At 57.4% G+C, this 16454-nt stretch overlaps 1 protein-coding gene across 1 annotated transcript in view; it reads left to right on the top strand.

The window, feature by feature from the left end:
- The first annotated feature begins 1812 nt into the window (after positions 1–1812).
- PCGF3 (polycomb group ring finger 3) overlaps positions 1813–16454 on the top strand; it is a 59145-nt gene continuing 44503 nt past the window's right edge. The window contains exon 1 of the mRNA XM_032135294.1: positions 1813–1983. The gene's annotated coding sequence lies outside the window, so the exon portion shown is untranslated. The remainder of the gene's footprint in view (positions 1984–16454) is intronic.

Below are 16454 nucleotides of genomic sequence, written 5' to 3'. Positions count from 1 at the left end.
GGAGGGTGCAGGTGGGAGACCTGGCTGGCTGCCGATGGACCATGGATGGCCGGTTTGGGCATGAGGGTGCAGAGGGGGACTCTGGGGTCTTGCCTCAGGATTGGCAGTGGGGGTTGGGGGGTGCCGGGGTACACAGCAGACTCAGGAGGGCCTGGGGAAGCCATCCTGCCATGTGGCGTTTAAGCTTCCTAATGACATTCAGCCGAAACAGAGCTGGACACAGGAGCCCAGGGCTCAGGGTCGAGGTCTGGGCACCACTGGCACCCACCCAGGTGGGTGGTGAGAGTAGTGGGCAGCCTAGAGTTAGGGTCTGTACCTCCTTGAGGAGGGGCCTGGGGCCTGGAGTGGGTTCTGAACTGCAGCTTACCCCTCTGCCTCTTCATGGGGCCACCACACTCAGCCCAGGACTGTTCCTGGCCTGCTGGCCAACCCCCGCCCCTTGTACCCCAGCACCAATACCTTGCCCCTGCCCTCCTTCCGGGATGATCCTCCAGCCCTCCCCTCCACATCTGGGGCCTGCCTCCGCCAACTGAAAACGGCAGTCAGGGCTATTGTGGAGGGGGCGAGCACCCCAGTACCCCAATCCCAGGCAGCCCTCTCCAGTGGGCCCCTCCCCTGCACTGGGCCACCCCATGGCTCCACGGAACCCTCCCTGCCTCTCCTCCTGCAGGGGCAGCAGTGGCCACATTTAGTCCCTCCCCTTCACAGCAGCACGCCTGGGAATGCTGTACACATTCACATCTCTGCTCTCTGTCCTCCTCCCACCCCGATAACGTGTCCACCCGGTGCTGGAGGTCTCAGCAGGCCCCGAGCCCTTCTCAGGCCCCTCTCAGCCGCTTCCCCACGTGCTGCACCATACCTGGGCTCTGGACCCCCTGCCTGGTGGCTGCTCCCAGGGTCCAACTCTAGACTTCACGGGGACAGTCGCAGGGTCACTCCCTCAGCCACCCCCTCTCCAGACGGGACGAGCTAACGACTCCCCACTCCTGCACCCCACAGCCTCGCAGGGGGTCACCCTGGGCCTACAGGGCCTCCCCTCTCCCCACGCACACTCCACACTGCCCGGTGCCTTCGCCGCCCGGAACCATTGTAGTCTCCCTTCCCACCCAAGACCCAACCTGCCCTCTCGTCCAGAGCCACCTGCCCAGAACCCGCAAACCCAACCTAACCCTAAACCCAACTCTAACCCTAAACCTAACCCCTGACCCTGACCCCACCCCTAATCCTGACCCTAATCGTAAAACCAACCCTAACCCTAACCCCTAATGCTGACCCTGGCCCTAAACCCAGTCCTAACCCTGACTCTAACCCCTAATCCTGACCCTAACCATAAAACCCAACCCTAACCCCTAACCCTGACCCTAAACCTAAACCCAACCCTAACCCTGACTCTGACCCCTAACCCGACCCCTGACCCTAACCCCGACCCTTAACCCTGCCGGGAGGGCGCTCAGTCCCGGCTCCCAGAAAGGACAGCAGCACCCGTACTGGACGGCACCCCCGGAGGGACCCGGGCCTGAGGACTCTGCTGCTCCAGCGTCCCAGCTCGCGATCGTCCAGGACCCGGCGGGTCCCTCAGCGCAGCGCGGCCCGGTAGCTCTCCTGACCACGCCCCTCGTGGCCCCGCCCTATGCCCCGCCCCTGGCCCTCGCGCCCAGAGGGTCCCTCAGCCGAGTCCAGGCCCGACGCGCCTGCGCCCTCTGACCACGCCCCTCCCCGCCCCTATCCCCGCCCCTTACGGCCCGGCCACGCCCACGCCCCTGGCCGCGGGGTGGGAGCCCAGCCTCACACTGCGCATGCTCCGAGCGCGGCGCCCCCGACGCGGAGCTCGGCTCGGCTCGGGCATTTCCGCCTCTTTGTTTTAAACTCCGGACGGGCTTTTTTCTCCTCCTCTTGGGGGGGACCCAGAGGGAGCGGCGCCCCCTCCCCCCTCCGGCGCGGACCCCGCGTGCGCCTTGCTCGCCCGCAGCCCCGAGACCGCAGGTCAGTGAGTCCGCCCCGCCTGGCCTGGGCCCTTAGCGCCCGCTCCTCAGGCTGCGGCCTCGGCCGGTGTCCGGCCCGGGAGGCTCCGAACCCCGGGCCCGCGCTCCGTCGTCCCCGTCGGCCTGGCCGGGGAAGCCCTTGGCAGGCCCGGGGGAGGGCAGGAGCCCGGGAGGGCCGGCACCCCAGCCCAGGCAGGACCACGGGAGGTTGAAGACCCCAGCCCAGGCAGGACCCCGGGAGGGCCAAGACCCCAGCCCGGGCAGGACCCCGGGAGGGCTGGGTCCTCAGACCAGGCAGGACCTGAAGAGAGTTGGGCTCTGGGAATGCACAGGACCCCTAGAGTGCCAGGACACCATGACACGTCATCCAGGAGGGTCTGACCCTGGGACAGGTCACCGAGAAGGGCTGGGACCCCAAGATGGGTCACCAAGGAGGGTCGGACCTGGCCACCTGGCAGGCCCCAGGGAGGGCTAGGACCCTGGGAAGAATCACGGAGGAGGGCCAGACCTAGGGACCAGGCAGAACCCAAAGAATGCCAGGACCCCAGAATAGGTCCACCAGGAAGGTCCTGCCTTAAAGTGGGTCACAGACGAGGGCCAGGACCCCATGACCATAACTCAGGAGGACCTGACCCTGGAGCAGTCCTGTGAGTCCTGTGAGCACTGCTGGGACCCTGAGACCACCCCATCTCCCCCGGGACCCTGAGACCGCCCCGTCTCCCCCGGGACCCTGAGACAGCCCTGTTTTCACCCGGGGGCTGGGACCCTGAGACAGCCCTGTCTTCCCCTGGGGGCTGGGACCCTGAGACTGGACAGTGAGAAGGGCTTGTGACATGGACAGGCTCCTAGATGACCAGGACCTCAGATGGGGTCACTTAGGGTCGGGACACTGGTGTGGACATGGAAGAAGGCTAGGCTTTCAAAGAGGACCTGATGAGAGCTGGAACTTCCAGACAGGTCCTCAGAGGGCTGGGACTCCTGAACAAGTCACTAGGGGCATGTAGGCCCCAAGACTAGACTGTAAGGTGTACTGGGACCCTCAGGGGGGAATCCAGCAGTGTCCTGAATCTGCCCAGCCCACTCAGCTGGTCACACCTGCTGTGAAGGCCAGGCATCTGGCATCCTGGTACCCAAGGCCCTTTCCGTGAGACCCTGGGCCAGCCCCACAGCCCCTGCACACGAACCGCTTAGGTGGTACCTGGGGTAGGTATGAGGCAGGGGCCTCAGGGTTCCAGGAACTCCCAGCCCACAGGCTCCACACCTCAGGCTGGCACTGTGCCCTCCCCTCTCAGCCCCTCATCCAGGGCTGCTGTCCTGTCCTTGCCTTGGTCATGGTCTGTGTCCAGCATCTTCAACCCCTCCTACCCCCTCCCCATCTTCAAGGTCACGTGAGTGCCCCGCTTCCTCAGTGTAGAGGCATTTACTGTGTCCGGGAGACTTGGAGGAGGGGTGGGGTCTGAGCTGGGATGTGGACTCCTGGGCATATTTTGGGGACAGTTGGTCCAAGTCAGGAAAGTTGCAGCAGGCAAGGCTGTTTCGCACTCCCTCTCCAGTAAGGGAAGGAATTAAAGGATCCTGGTGGTGGTTGGGGTGGGGGCGGGGGTTGGTTTATTTCTCTGAAACCTTTGAATCAGCCTTTCATCGAAAACTTGTGGGTGTTTTCCTTTAATTTGGAAGTGGTAATGAAAAAGTGGGGTACATGAGGTATTCAGAAGCGAGCGGTCTATGCTGTCCTTTGACTAGGGAAGGGTTGTCTAGTGAGATCTTTTCAGCCGGTGGTCATCCCAGGAACCCCGCTCCCAGAGGGTGCCGTGTGGCCACTCGGTGTGCTGCACATTTCCCAAAAGAGTGAATGATGCGGCCGGGCACAGTAGCTCACGCCTGTAATCCCAGCACTTTGGGAGGCAGAGGCGGGCGGATCACGAGGTCAGGAGATCAAGACCATCCTGGCTAACACAGTGAAACCCCATCTCTACTAAAAATACAAAAAATTAGCCGGGCGTGGTGGCAGGCGCCTGTAGTCCCAGCTACTCGGGAGGCTGAGGCAGGAGAATGATGTGAATCCGGGAGGTGGAGCTTGCAGTGAGCCGAGATCGTGCCACTGCACTCCAGCCTGGGCGACAGAGCCAGACTCCATCTCAAAAAAAAAAGAGTGAATGATGCATGAACAAATGAATGAAAGGCAAGAGTGAATGATGCATGAACAAATGAATGAAAGGCAAGAGTGAATGATCCATGAACAAATGAATGAAAGGCAAGAGTGAATGATCTATGAACAAATGAATGAAAGGCAAGAGTGAATGATGCATGAACAAGTGAATGAAAGGCAAGAGTGAATGATCCACGAACAGATGGATGAAAGGCAAGAGTGAATGATCCATGAACAAATGAATGAAAGGCAGGGTCGCTCTTCAGAGTCATCCCCTCGGATTAGGCGTGCGGGCTTGCCTGGAAGTTGGGCAGTACAATGAGGTGTAACCCTGAAACTGAGCTATCTAGACTCCCAAGAGAGACACTGAATTCGATGGTTCGGGATTTCATCTTTGCCACAGCTTCACTTCTTGGTTACTTAGGAGAAAACCGTGTTAGGTTTTCAGCTTAACATTTCGGGGTACTCAGTGTCAGCCACATTGTGTCCCCACGTGGTCAGCCTGGACCTAGAAGCTCTTACTGGCCCAGTGTAACCGCCAGGGACCTTTTTACTCAACACTTCCTTCTGATTTGCTCTTTTGACATATCCTTTACTGTTTTTTAAACTTCATTTGCTTTGTGAAATTGTGGAAGAGGCTTGGGAAGCTGAGTGTTCAGGTTTGTTTGGCTCTGTGCTGTCTGGTTCCCAGGTTTTTAGAGGTGTGGCCGTGCTGAGTGGTTGTATTATTTATATATTGCTGTGTGGCAGAGTACCCCAGAACCCCTGCCTTAAACCAGCAGTCTGATAGTATCTTACTATTTCTGTGGGTCGGGAGTCCAGGTGGGCTCTGGCTCAGGGACCTCCCATCTGGGGTTGTGTCTCCTCTGAAGGCTGAACTGGGGAGGGTCTGCATCCAGGCTGCGTCACGTGACTGTGGGCTGGAGACCTCAGTTCCTTCCTCTATAGGGCAGCTCCGAGGGAGCCCAAGCCAAGCCAGAGAGGGACAGGAAGGACGTCCCAGTCTTTGTGGAGTGACATTCTACCACTTTTGCCAAGAGTCGTTCGGCCCCTACACACTTGAGGGGAGGGGACTCCAAAACGGTGAGCATACGATGGGCAGGTGGGGTCACTGGAACACCTTAAAGCCTGCCCAGTGCAGTAGTGCTGTGAGCCTGGCACCTGTCAGGGCACTGGAGAGAATCCTGTAAGTAAATCAGCGATTGCATGTGGAGTGACGTGTTAAGATGAGGATGTGACCATTCAGCTGTCTCTAATTGGTGTGGGTTTCTCCGATGTCACCATCATGATTGAGATATTTGTGATATGTAAAAGAAGATAAATTACAGATAGAACAGATTCTTAGGAATTAACTTGCAATTTGGCATACCAGTAGGAAGCCATAAGACCCCCACAAATTAAATTACAAGGTGTGTGTCACTGATGTCAAATCCTTTCCGACAGCTTCAAGTGCAAGGATTTTTGCTGTTCTCAGAATCCCCTCATTTTCTTCCTGCCAGTGATTTTGTTCCAGAAATTATCAACCGACTTCTGTTAAGTTTTCCTAAACCATTTTAAATATATGGGGGAAATGTTTTTACCGGTTACGGTAGACCTTGCGCACGCAGTTATTTGTGACTTCATAAAAATGCTGTAGGAGACGTGAGACCCTGACCATGTTGGACATTTGACCTGTGTGAGGACTTAGCTCCAGGGTCCAGGCACTTCTGCGAGCCAGAGTCTCTGCTCCCAGCCCACACCCTCCGCTCCACAGGGAGCTGGACCCCATGCCTCCCTCCGGTTCTGGGCTGGAGCTAGGGCCGGGAAGGAGACCTGTCCTGGACTCTGGAGACCTCAGCCGCCCCTCCCACCACGCGGCTCTCTAGACCACAGCCGTTCTGTGGCAAAATCGAGGAGCTGCAGGGTGCGGCAGGGGCCCATTGCCATGGGCTAGAATTGTTTACTTGGGTTTTTTGATTTGGATTATAAAGTGAGTCTTGTTTTGGTGTATGCTGTTACTCTTTATTAAATGGCAGGATTTATTTTGTTTGCAGCCTTATTTTTGGTTTATGGTTAGAATTTGAAAATGTAATTTTTCTACAGAATTAGGCAGGCGTGTGTAATTTTTCTACAAAAAATAGCTAGGCATGGTGGTGGGCACCTGTAATCCCAGCTACTCGGGAGGCTAAGGCAGGAGAATCGCTTGAACCCGGGAGGCAGAGTTTGCAGTGATCTAAGATTGCACCACTGCACTCCAGACTGGGCGACAGAGTGAGACTCTGTCTCGAAAAAAATAAAAGGTAAAAAAAAAAAAGAAAATGTAATTTTTCTTTTACCATTGAAATATAGTGAGGTTTAGGGACAGTTTCCTATTGCTTATCTATTTTTTATTATGATATTTGCTGTTAATATTGCAAAAATATGGTACAAATCATTGTGCTTCAAACATTGAAATTATTTTTAATTTTATACATTGATAGTTTATCATGGAATTTTAAAAATGTGAGGCCTTAAGAAAAACAAAACTATCTTTCCAGATCTGCCACGTTTCTCCCCCAACAGAACTGAATTACGCAAATGCCAAATGACAAAGAACAATAGTGAATGTTGCCGAGGTGCATTTTTGTAGAATTATCCACTAAGTTAAAACTCCAATTGATAGGAACTAATACTCTCTAGAAAACAGTCCTGCAACCTGTTGTTATATTGACTTGCTTTTTTAAAGATAAACTCTAATATTTTTGTTTGTTTGTTTGTTTTGAGATGGAGTTTAGCTCTTGTAGCCCAGACTGGAGTGCAGTGGTGCAATCTCGGCTCACTGCAACCTCCGCCTCCTGATTCAAGCGATGCTCCTGCCTCAGCTCCCTAAGTAGCTGGGATTACAGGCGCCCACCACCACGCCCAGCTAAGTTTTTGTATTTTTAGTAGAGACGGGGTTTTGCCGTGTTGGCCGGGCTGGTCTCAAACTTCTGACCTCATGATCCGCCCGCCTCAGCCTCCCAAAGTGCTGGGATTACAGGCGTGAGCCACGGCGCCCGGCCAATAAACTCTAATATTTAGATACATTTAGAGAGTGGATTTGTTGGCTTGTTTTTTTTTTTTTTTTTCCAGATTCATTGATATTTGCTGGGCTTTGCTACATTAATAGCAAATTCCAGATGTTTAATAAGAAATAGATGCAAAGAGAGGAAATCTGTCTGCAGATCTCCTTGAAACTCCCTCTAATCCATGGGTCCTGTTGGCCTCGTGGGTCTTATGGGGGCTGTGGGCCTCGTGGGAGCTGTGGGCCTCGTGGGGGCTGTACGGCCTTGTTGGGGGCCTGTGGGCCTTGTGGGGGCTGTACGGCCTTGTTGGGGGCCTGTGGGCCTTGTGGGGGCTGTACGGCCTTGTTGGGGGCCTGTGGGCCTCGTGGGAGCTGTGGGCCTCGTGGGGGTTGTACGGCCTTGTTGGGGGCCTATGGGCCTCGTGGGGGCTGTGCGGCCTTGTTGGGGGCCTGTGGGCCTCGTGGGAGCTGTGGGCCTCATGGGGGCTGTGTGGCTCAGGGGGGCTGTGGGCCTCGTGGGAGCTGTGGGCCTCATGGGGGCTATATGGCCTTGTTGGGGGCCTGTGGGCCTCATGGGGGCTGTGGCCTGGTGGGGGCTGTGGCCTGGTGGGTCCTGTGTGGCCTCCTGGGGCCTGTGGCCTTGTGGATCCTATGTGCCTTGTGGGTCCTGTGTGGCCTGGTGGGGGCTGTGGCCTCATGGATCCTATGTGGCCTCGTGGGAGGCTATGACTTTGTGGCTGCGTCTCCTGTCTAGGTCTTGTGAGCTGTTAGATTTCCAGGTTCTTGATCAGGGCGTGGCCCGTATTAGATGCTCAATAAACAGTAACCGGAAGCTGATCCTCACAGATGCTGTGTGGAGCCGTTCTGAGGCGGCATGAGTATGAACTTGTTGGATTCCTGATGCTGCCCTGGAATCAGACCATAAAAGCTGTGCTTATTTCGCAGTGTGAGCCCGGCACGGCAGAGGGCGCACAGGGCAGTCACCATTGGAATGTGGGGGCCACGAGGGCTCACCTTAAAATTTTTTAAATGTTAAGTGATTTTAATTTACTTTTTTACCCAAATTTTTAAGAAAAAAAGTCACAATACAGAAAAATGGAGAAAATTATACAGTGAGCACTTGCTGTGGTCCGAACGTCTGTGTCCCCCAGAATCCATGGGGTACCCTAACCCCCAAGGTGATGGTGTCAGGCGTGGGGCCCTCAGGAGGCTCTGCCCTGATGACTGGGACCAGCGCCCTTTCTGTCATCGAAGACACGAGGGAAGGCACTGCCTGTGAGGACTCTGACCCCACCAGCCCCCAAATTGGCCAGCGCCTTGATTCTGGACTCGCAGCCTGCAGAACTGAGAAGTGCGTTCTGTGGTTTGTCAGCTGCTCGGTATAGGGTGCTTCGGTCGCAGCCGCCTGAACAGACCAGGACAGCACCCTCTACCGCCCAGACCCACTCGTGGCCGTTCGGCCGCGTTTGCTTCCTCTCCTTCTCTCAGTACGTCCTGGACTCACCTGTGAGCGGCTCCGGACAGGAGCCTTGCTGGGAAGGTGAGCCCCACCTGAGAGCAATAACGAGGGGAGGACCCCACACAGCTGCAGCCCCACTGTGCACCTAGGACGGTGGCGCCTACCTCACGGCGTTGCCTGATTTTCAGGCTGCCTTACCTCTTCCCAGCTGTCTTGAGAATGTCTCCATGTTTTCCTGAACCAGAGTCAGCCAGGGCCTGGCCTTGCCCTGGAGGTCCTGGCCCTTCTGACCATGCCAGGTGAGACCCCCGGGTGCTGGAGGTCTTGTCTCCCTGTCCTCGGACCAGGCTCGCGTCCTTCCCACCCCACTGCCTTCTACCAGGCCAGCGGAGACATGGCCCCTGACGTCCTCTTCAGTCTCAGCTGGAGAAAGCTGCTCTGGAGGGATGCTTCTCACTAGGTCACGCACACCTGGGCACTCCCGATTTTCAGGTAGCTTATTTGGGACCTTAATTACAGCTTCAAAAGTCCCTTTTCAGCAGTCCGTGGGTCAGTATGTGAGTAACAGAACTGGGCGTCGGTGCTGGGACCCTGTAGACACCGAGGGTTAGAACTGGGTGTCGGTGCTGGGACCCTGTAGACACTGAGGGTTAGAACTGGGTGTCGGTGCTGGGACCCTGTGGACACTGAATGTGAGAATTGGACGTCGGTGCTGGGACCCTGTAGACACTGAGGGTGAGAACTGGGTGTCGGTGCTGGGACCCCGTGGACACTGAGGATGAGAACTGGGTGTCGGTGCTGCGACCCTGTGGACACTGAATGTGAGAATTGGACGTCGGTGCTGGGACCCTGTAGACACCGTTAGTTGCGTTCTGACCTTGCCTCTTCTTTCTCGGTGGTGTCGGGCTTTACCGTCTCCAGCTGTACCTCCTTGAGAGTCAGCTCACAGCCCCCACCCCCCTTGGCCTCTGTTCGTGTCCTCCTGTCTGAGGGCCTCATTCTCCAGCCACCTCCTGGTGGTCCTTTGGGCCCCTGTTGTCGCCTCTGTCTCTGGCCCTCTCACCTCTGTCTGGGGTTGCCTGCTGTCTTCGCAGCCTCACCCTCCTCGGCTGGGTCTCCCCGCACAGTCCATCCCTCTTCTTCCTTGCGGTAGGTGTATTTTTCCTGAGTCATAACTCCCTGGCCACTCTTGTGCTAGTCCCAGCTCAAGCCTGATTGCAGTGGGCAGTGGCCGAGCTGGAGTGGTACCAGCGCCGCCAACACCGCCTGGTGCAGAAAGGTGTTCGGCAGGGATTTTCTGAGTGAACATTGGAACGCAGTCTTCCTGAGACCTCTGGAACCGCCTTCGCTTCTTTTCATCCTGAGTAGTCGAGTGGCTGGGCAGGGAATTCTGTGTGGAGGGTCGTTTTCTTCAGAGCTCTGGGAGGATGGTGTCTTTGACTTGTAGAATTCAGTGTTGCCGTTGCGAAGCCGGACACTGAACCCCAGTCCTTTGTGGGGCTTCTGCCCTGGGGAGCTGCGGGCCCTCTGTGCCCTGAGGCCCGGTAGTCAGGGGTGGCTGTGTGCGGTGCTCTGTGGCCCTTCATTCCGGCGGGCCATGCCCGTGAGGGATTGTTTCAGCCTCTGAGGTGAAGACGGCCTGCCGCAGGCCTGGAGACTGATGGAGAATGATACAAGGCCTGTGTGCTGGTTACCCTGCTGAGGAAATAAAATTAAAGTATCATTCAAAGCTCCTTCTCTCACTTTTCTCTCTTCTTTCTACAAAACCTGTTAATGGGATGTTGGAACTTTCCTCTCCCATGTCCTGTCTTTTTCTATTTTTTGGGAAGATTTTCTCAACTTCATCATCGAGTCCTTCTCCTGAATTTTAACATCGCCAGGCACAAGGCTGACATAGGGAGATGGGCAGGGAACAAAATAAGTCAGTAAATTGTAAGCTTAGAGCCCTGCCGTGCGTGCACACGTGGGCACATGTGCATGTTGCGCCTGTGTGTGCATGCGTGGGTGTGCGTGCATGCATGGGTGTGTGTGCACGTGTGTGCGCCTGTGTGTGCATGTGGATGTGTGTGCATGTGTGGGTGCGTGTGCATGCATGTATGGGGGGTGTGCATGTGTGTGCTGTGTGTGCTTGGGCTTGCACATGCGTGCTTTTTTTTTCCCCACAGTTTTGCTTTGTCACTCAGGCTGGAGTGCAGTGGCGCAGTCTCGGCTCATTGCAACCTCCACCTCCTGGGTTCAAGTGATTCTCCCGTCTCAGCGTCCTGAGTAGCTGGGACTGCAGGTGCCTGCCACCACACCCAGCTAATTTTTGTATTTTTAGTAGCGACGGGGTTTCGCTGTATTGGCCAAGCTGCTCTCGAGCTCCTGACCTCGGGATCTGCCCGCCTTGGCCTTCCAAAGTGCTGGGATTACAGGTGTGAGCCCTGCGCCCGGCTGTGTGTGCTTACTTTCACACAAGGTGGTCTCTGCAGCATCCCTGAGATGACATTGAGAAGAGGCTTGATAAAGTGCAGGAGGGCGTGTTCTGGACACGGGGCGCCCTGAGCGGGAGGGCCAAGAACGTCCTGCGGTGAGTGAGGAGTCCACACGGCGGGGCAGAGGGAGGTGTGAGCTGATGGCAGGGCCAGGGCCTGACCTTGATGGCCCTGAGGAGCCTCTGCATCCACTCCGGCTTGTGTGTTCGGGTACCCTGTGGGTGCTGCGTTGAGGTCAGTGGGGCCTGGTATGGCAGAGGTGAGGGTGCTGTGTGGGTGCCGGGTGTCCTTCAAGGCACAGCAGATTGGTTTCTAGGGGGGCCCAGTGTGAGGGAGGCACGGGTGGCTCAGAGGTGTCTGGGGCTCCCTGGGGTGCAAGGCTGTCAGAGGAGGTCAGGGCAGGAAAGTCCCAATGGACATGGCCGGCCGCCCACCAACGTGCAGCCGTCAGACGTCTGGATGGGAGTTCAAGGCAGGGTTGGGCTGAGGTGCCTGGAGTGGAAACGTGGAGTCGGGGGGTCTGTGGGGTAGCCCTGGGGGCGGCGCTGGGGGCCGGACTGCTGAAGCGCCCCCGAGCTCCCCGGGTGTAACCTGCCTGGGCCTCCTGGACGGCTGCAGGCCTGCGGGGCCTGGGTTGAGGGGGATGTCACTGAGCTACACTCTGAGGCTGGTAGTGACTCTCATCTGGGGTCCCACCTTAGTGAATGTACCTCAGGTCTTTGTATGAACTCAAATATTTGTATAAACACTTAATTTAAAAAATGAGAGCTGGTGTGCACCTGTAATCCCAGCTACTGAGAAATGTCAGCCCAACAGTGAGGCCTGTCCGGTCTCAGCCCTGTCCGTGTGAGCGCTGTGCTCTGTGTGTGGCCCCCACAGCACCGCGGTCCACGGAGTTGGTGTCGGCTGCCTCTGGCTGGGAGTTGGGGGCCCAGCTGCTCTAATGCAGGCAACACCCTGAGCAGGTCTAGGAGTCAAGGACCAGGCTGGGGGCTCGATGTCACAGGTGTGGGCAGGAGCCCGTGGCCCTCAGAGCTTTGTGGCCACGGTAGGGGCTGGGCCATGGGGGAAGCGACTTTACTGCCTGGAGTCAGTTCCTGGCTGGCCAGAGATGGAGCAGGGATGCTTACTGTCTTTCGAGTCACAGACCCTTTTGAGAATTAAATTCAGACAGCTGTCATGTTGTATCATTGGTTTTCATTTTCTTTTTCTCTCTTTTTTCTTTTTTTTTTTGAGATAGAGTCTTTTTTTTTTTTTTTGAGACGGAGTCTTTCTCTGTCCCCCAGGCTGGAGTGCAGTGGCGCGATCTCGGCTCACCGCAACCTCCACCTCCTGGGTTCACGCCATTCTCCTGCCTCAGCCTCCCGAGTAGCTGGGAATACAGGCGCCCGCCAACACGCCCGGCTAATTTTTTTTTGTGTTTTTAGTAGAGACGGGGTTTCACCGTGTTAGCCAGGATGGTCTCGATCTCCTGACCTCGTGATCCGCCCGCCTCAGCCTCCCAAAGTGCTGGGATTACAGGCTTGAGCCACCGCGCCCGGCTTGAGATAGAGTCTTGCGCTGTCACCCAGGCTGGAGTGCAATGGCATGATCTCGGCTCAGTGCAACCTCTGCTATACAGGTTCAAGCAATTCTCCTGCCTCAGCCTCCTGAGTAGCTGGGACTACAGGCACGTGCCACCATGCCCGGCTATTTTTTGTATTTTTAGTAGAGACGGGGTTTCACCATGTTGGTCAGGCTGGTCTCGAACTCCTGATCTTGTGATCTGCCTGCCTCGGCCTCCGAAAGTGCTGGGATTACAGGTGTGAGCCACCTCGCCTGGCTGTTTTTCATTTTCTTAAAAAAAACTTTTAGGGTGACATAGCCGTGCAGAGAACCATGTAAAGTTCCCTTTTCCTCCTAATCTGGCTCGTCTGTAGCAGGAAGGAGCAGAGAGTGCTTGGTGTGGTTCTGTGTGTCCGCACGAGGTTGATGAGAACCCTCGGTGCCTGGACTGTCTTCTCGCCAGGCGCAGCTCAGGGACATGGTGGCACCGGAGAGTGGTTTGTGTCTGTTCCTCCCTGGCTGCTGTGAGCCGCCTCCCCAGGTCCTGTGTCCTCCGCATAGGTTGGCGAGGGAGCTGTGTGTGTCTGTGGTGCAGCTACAATGCGGGGTCCCGTCAGGGAACAGGAGCAAGGCGTTTACGCCATAGGGAGGTGGAGAAGGGACGGTGTGTGAGTTTGGCAGGTGCTGAGGGCTGCAGCGGAGCTGGAGGGGCAGGACGGTGCAGGGCGGTGCAGGCAGGGCGTTTGGGGTCAGGCCAGTCGTGGAAAGGCCACAAGTGAACCAGGTGCGGAGACATGAAGCTGGAGGCATCCAGTGGCCTGGCTGGGCCTTGTCCGTGTGCTGTCGCTGCTGCAGTGATGCCAAGGGCATGAAGGGACCCCAGCCCAGCTCCTCCCTTGGCAGTCGGAGCGTCGGGGCCGCATCACACAGGGAGGGACTCTCCGGACGATGGGAACGAGAGTCCATCCGGGATCGTAGCTGTGGTGCAGTTAACAGTGTTGTGAACAGCTAGTGTTGGGTTGGGGGCATCTGTGGGGCCAGTTTCAGCAGTTTGGTCATTTTTGTGTGAAAATAAATGAAAACAGGTTTTGCAGAGCCCATCGGCGAAGGCAGGGGTGCCTCTCGCATCAACTGGATGGCCTTTCCCTCCTGAGTGACAGCCCTGGACGTGCTGTCCCCTCATGAGGACGCCGATGTGGCCCTGCTGCCAGAGTGTGCCGTGCTTGAGGGGGCCAGGCCGCACACAGAACCCATGTGTCACTGAGGAGGGTGACTGGGAGGAGCACCCGCGCGCCGCTGGGGAGAGTGACTGTACGGGAGGGAGCGCCCGTGCGTCGCTGGGGAGGGTGACTGCGGAAGGACAGAGTGCCACAAGGGAGGGCAGCAGAGTGGTTTCAGCTCCGGGAGGTGGGGCTGCCCGTCCAGAGAGGTGCAGGGTCTCTTGTCAGGTGGACAGGAGCTGGCCCATCCGTGAGTGGGTAGGGCCTCCTGCCAGGGAGCCTTGTGCATGGCTGGGAGGAGGGCAAGGCTGACGTGGACACAGCCCCGACATGAACAGGACCCCACGTGGACGGTCAATGACGTGCGTGTGGACCCGGCGTGGGTGGTCAATGACGTGCGTGTGTACCTAGTGTGGACGGGCGCTGATGTGAGTGTGGACCCGGCATGGACGCAGCCCCGACGTGAATGGATGTGGTTCCAATGTGACCGCACTGGCATGGGAAGCAGAGGGTGAGAGGCCCGGCTCTGCTGTCAGGAGGACATGTCAGATTTCTGTCTCTAAGATACTGCTCAGACTTGTCTGGAGGGTGAATTAGTGGGAGGGTGGCTTGGAGAAGGCTGTCCTGGGTGGGTTTCACCACTTGGACAGGAGCTCTGGCATGGTCCAGGGAGTGGCCGAGGACGGCAAGGAGGAGAGGATGACCCCATGGGCAGCAGGAGCTCAAACGGGAGGCGTGGAGCAGACGGGACTCCATGTGGCGCCACCCCTCCCACTGGGGCTGGGCACCCGCGAGGCTGAGGACACTGGGGAGGGAACACTGCCTGTCGAGCGGTGGTGACGATTTCATGGGTGTTTGTGAAACCAACCTCACTGCCCCATTACAACAGTGCGGGCCCTGATTCTCAGGGTTCCCCGGTGAGGCTGTTCCATGCCGGCACAGGACACGCCTGCAGCTCTGTGCCTGTGAATCTCAGGAGCTGTTTTCTGGAAAGTTCCATAACTCAGCAAAACTGACTCACAAACAACGGAAACTTCAAGGCTGTCCTAAGATGTGGGTGGCAGAAGAAAATGTGCCCCAGTCATGGGCTTATGATGCCGGCTCTTCCTCCTGGCAGAGCCCTCCAGAGGAAGGCTGGGCTGGGCAGTCAGCCAGACGGGGCAGGGGGCTGAGGCGTCCAGGCTGCAGAGGGCGCCGGGGTGGAGAGCGGAGGAGAGAGGGAGTCGGTGCCCTAGGAGGCTGCGGGCGAGGCGGGGCGAGGGCAGAGTGCACTCACTGGGGGTCACCCTGCCCCCCAGGACTCCCCTCACAGGACAGAGAAGCCCCCGGTGAGTGGGGCTGCTGAACGCAGGCCCCAGGGCCTGTAGGACCCTTAGGGAGATGGGTGGCTCTGCGTGTGGGTGTGGAGAGAGGCGCGTGGGAGACGGGTGGATGGGTGGCTCTGCGTGTGAGCATGGAGAGAGGCCCGCGGGAGACGGGTGGACGTGTGTTGCTGCGTGTGGGTGTGGGGAGAGGCCTGTGGGAGGTGGGTGGGTTGGGTGGCTCTGCGTGTGGACGTGGAGAGGCCCATGGCAGCTCCTTCGTTGCAGAAACTGCATCAGAGCACATCGCGTAGTGCAGGACACACGGGGCGTGGGACGGCATCTGTGTGACAGCAGCATCTATGCGTATGCAGTGTTATCTAAGGACACACCCACAGACACGGACACGTCCTTAGGCGGAGAACGGCCGCTGCCTCTGAGTGTTCAGGATGATAACGTTTTTCCTTAATATCATCCTTTGCTTTGCACATCATACTGAATACGTGTGTATGTGACTTTTACTGCAAAACAAAAAAGCAAAAGCCACTGTGTTATCCAGACGGCTGTGTGCTGCAGGCGGGACTCGGAACAGCAACTCCTCCCAGCGTCCGGCAGCTAAATGACAGGAGCCGGAGGCCGCCCCAGACAGCCGCCTGGCTGGCCTGCGGGGTGTTTTGGGGGTGGCTGAGCTGGGTGGAGAGGAAGGCATATGCCACACTGAGGCATCAGAGACATTCTGAAGCATTCACGTCGGGGCTGCGTCTGCACCGGGTCCACACTCAGTCATTGCCGCCCGCGCTGGGTCCACACTCACGTCATCGCTGTCCACACCGGGTCCACACTCACGTCATTGCTGTCCATGCCGGGATGTGTCTGAAAAGTGTGGTGAGAGCTATGTTCCCTGTGCATTTCTGAAGGCTCCTAGCCCTGCAGTTGCCGGGAGCCATGGAGCCACCTGACCTTGAGGTCCACCGGGGAGAGGAGGGTGCATTTCGGAGGCTAGAAGTGGCACCTGGAGGGGCTGGCCCTGGGTGTGATCACTGAGAGGAGGGAGGTGGAAAAAGATCTGGAAGATGCCCTCGGGAAGCAGAAGAAGGTGGGTGACCAGAGTGGGGTGCCCAGAGGGTTAGCCCAGGCAGACCAGAGGAGGGGGTGGGCTTTGCACCCCCAGGGAAGGAGAGATGGGGCTCTGTGGAAGTGAGAGCTGTGTGGACATGGAGCTTGTGAGTCTGACCGGGAAAGACAGAGGGTTCCAGACGGTGCAGGGGCCCCTTCAGTCTGGTTGTGTGGGGCAGGGTCCTC

The sequence above is a fragment of the Hylobates moloch genome, unplaced genomic scaffold (genome assembly GCF_009828535.3).
Source record: "Hylobates moloch isolate HMO894 unplaced genomic scaffold, HMol_V3 SCAFFOLD_17, whole genome shotgun sequence".
NCBI lineage: Eukaryota > Metazoa > Chordata > Mammalia > Primates > Hylobatidae > Hylobates > Hylobates moloch.
The sequence above is the reverse complement of the archived record's forward strand: the minus strand, read 5'-3'. Positions and strand labels throughout refer to the sequence as shown.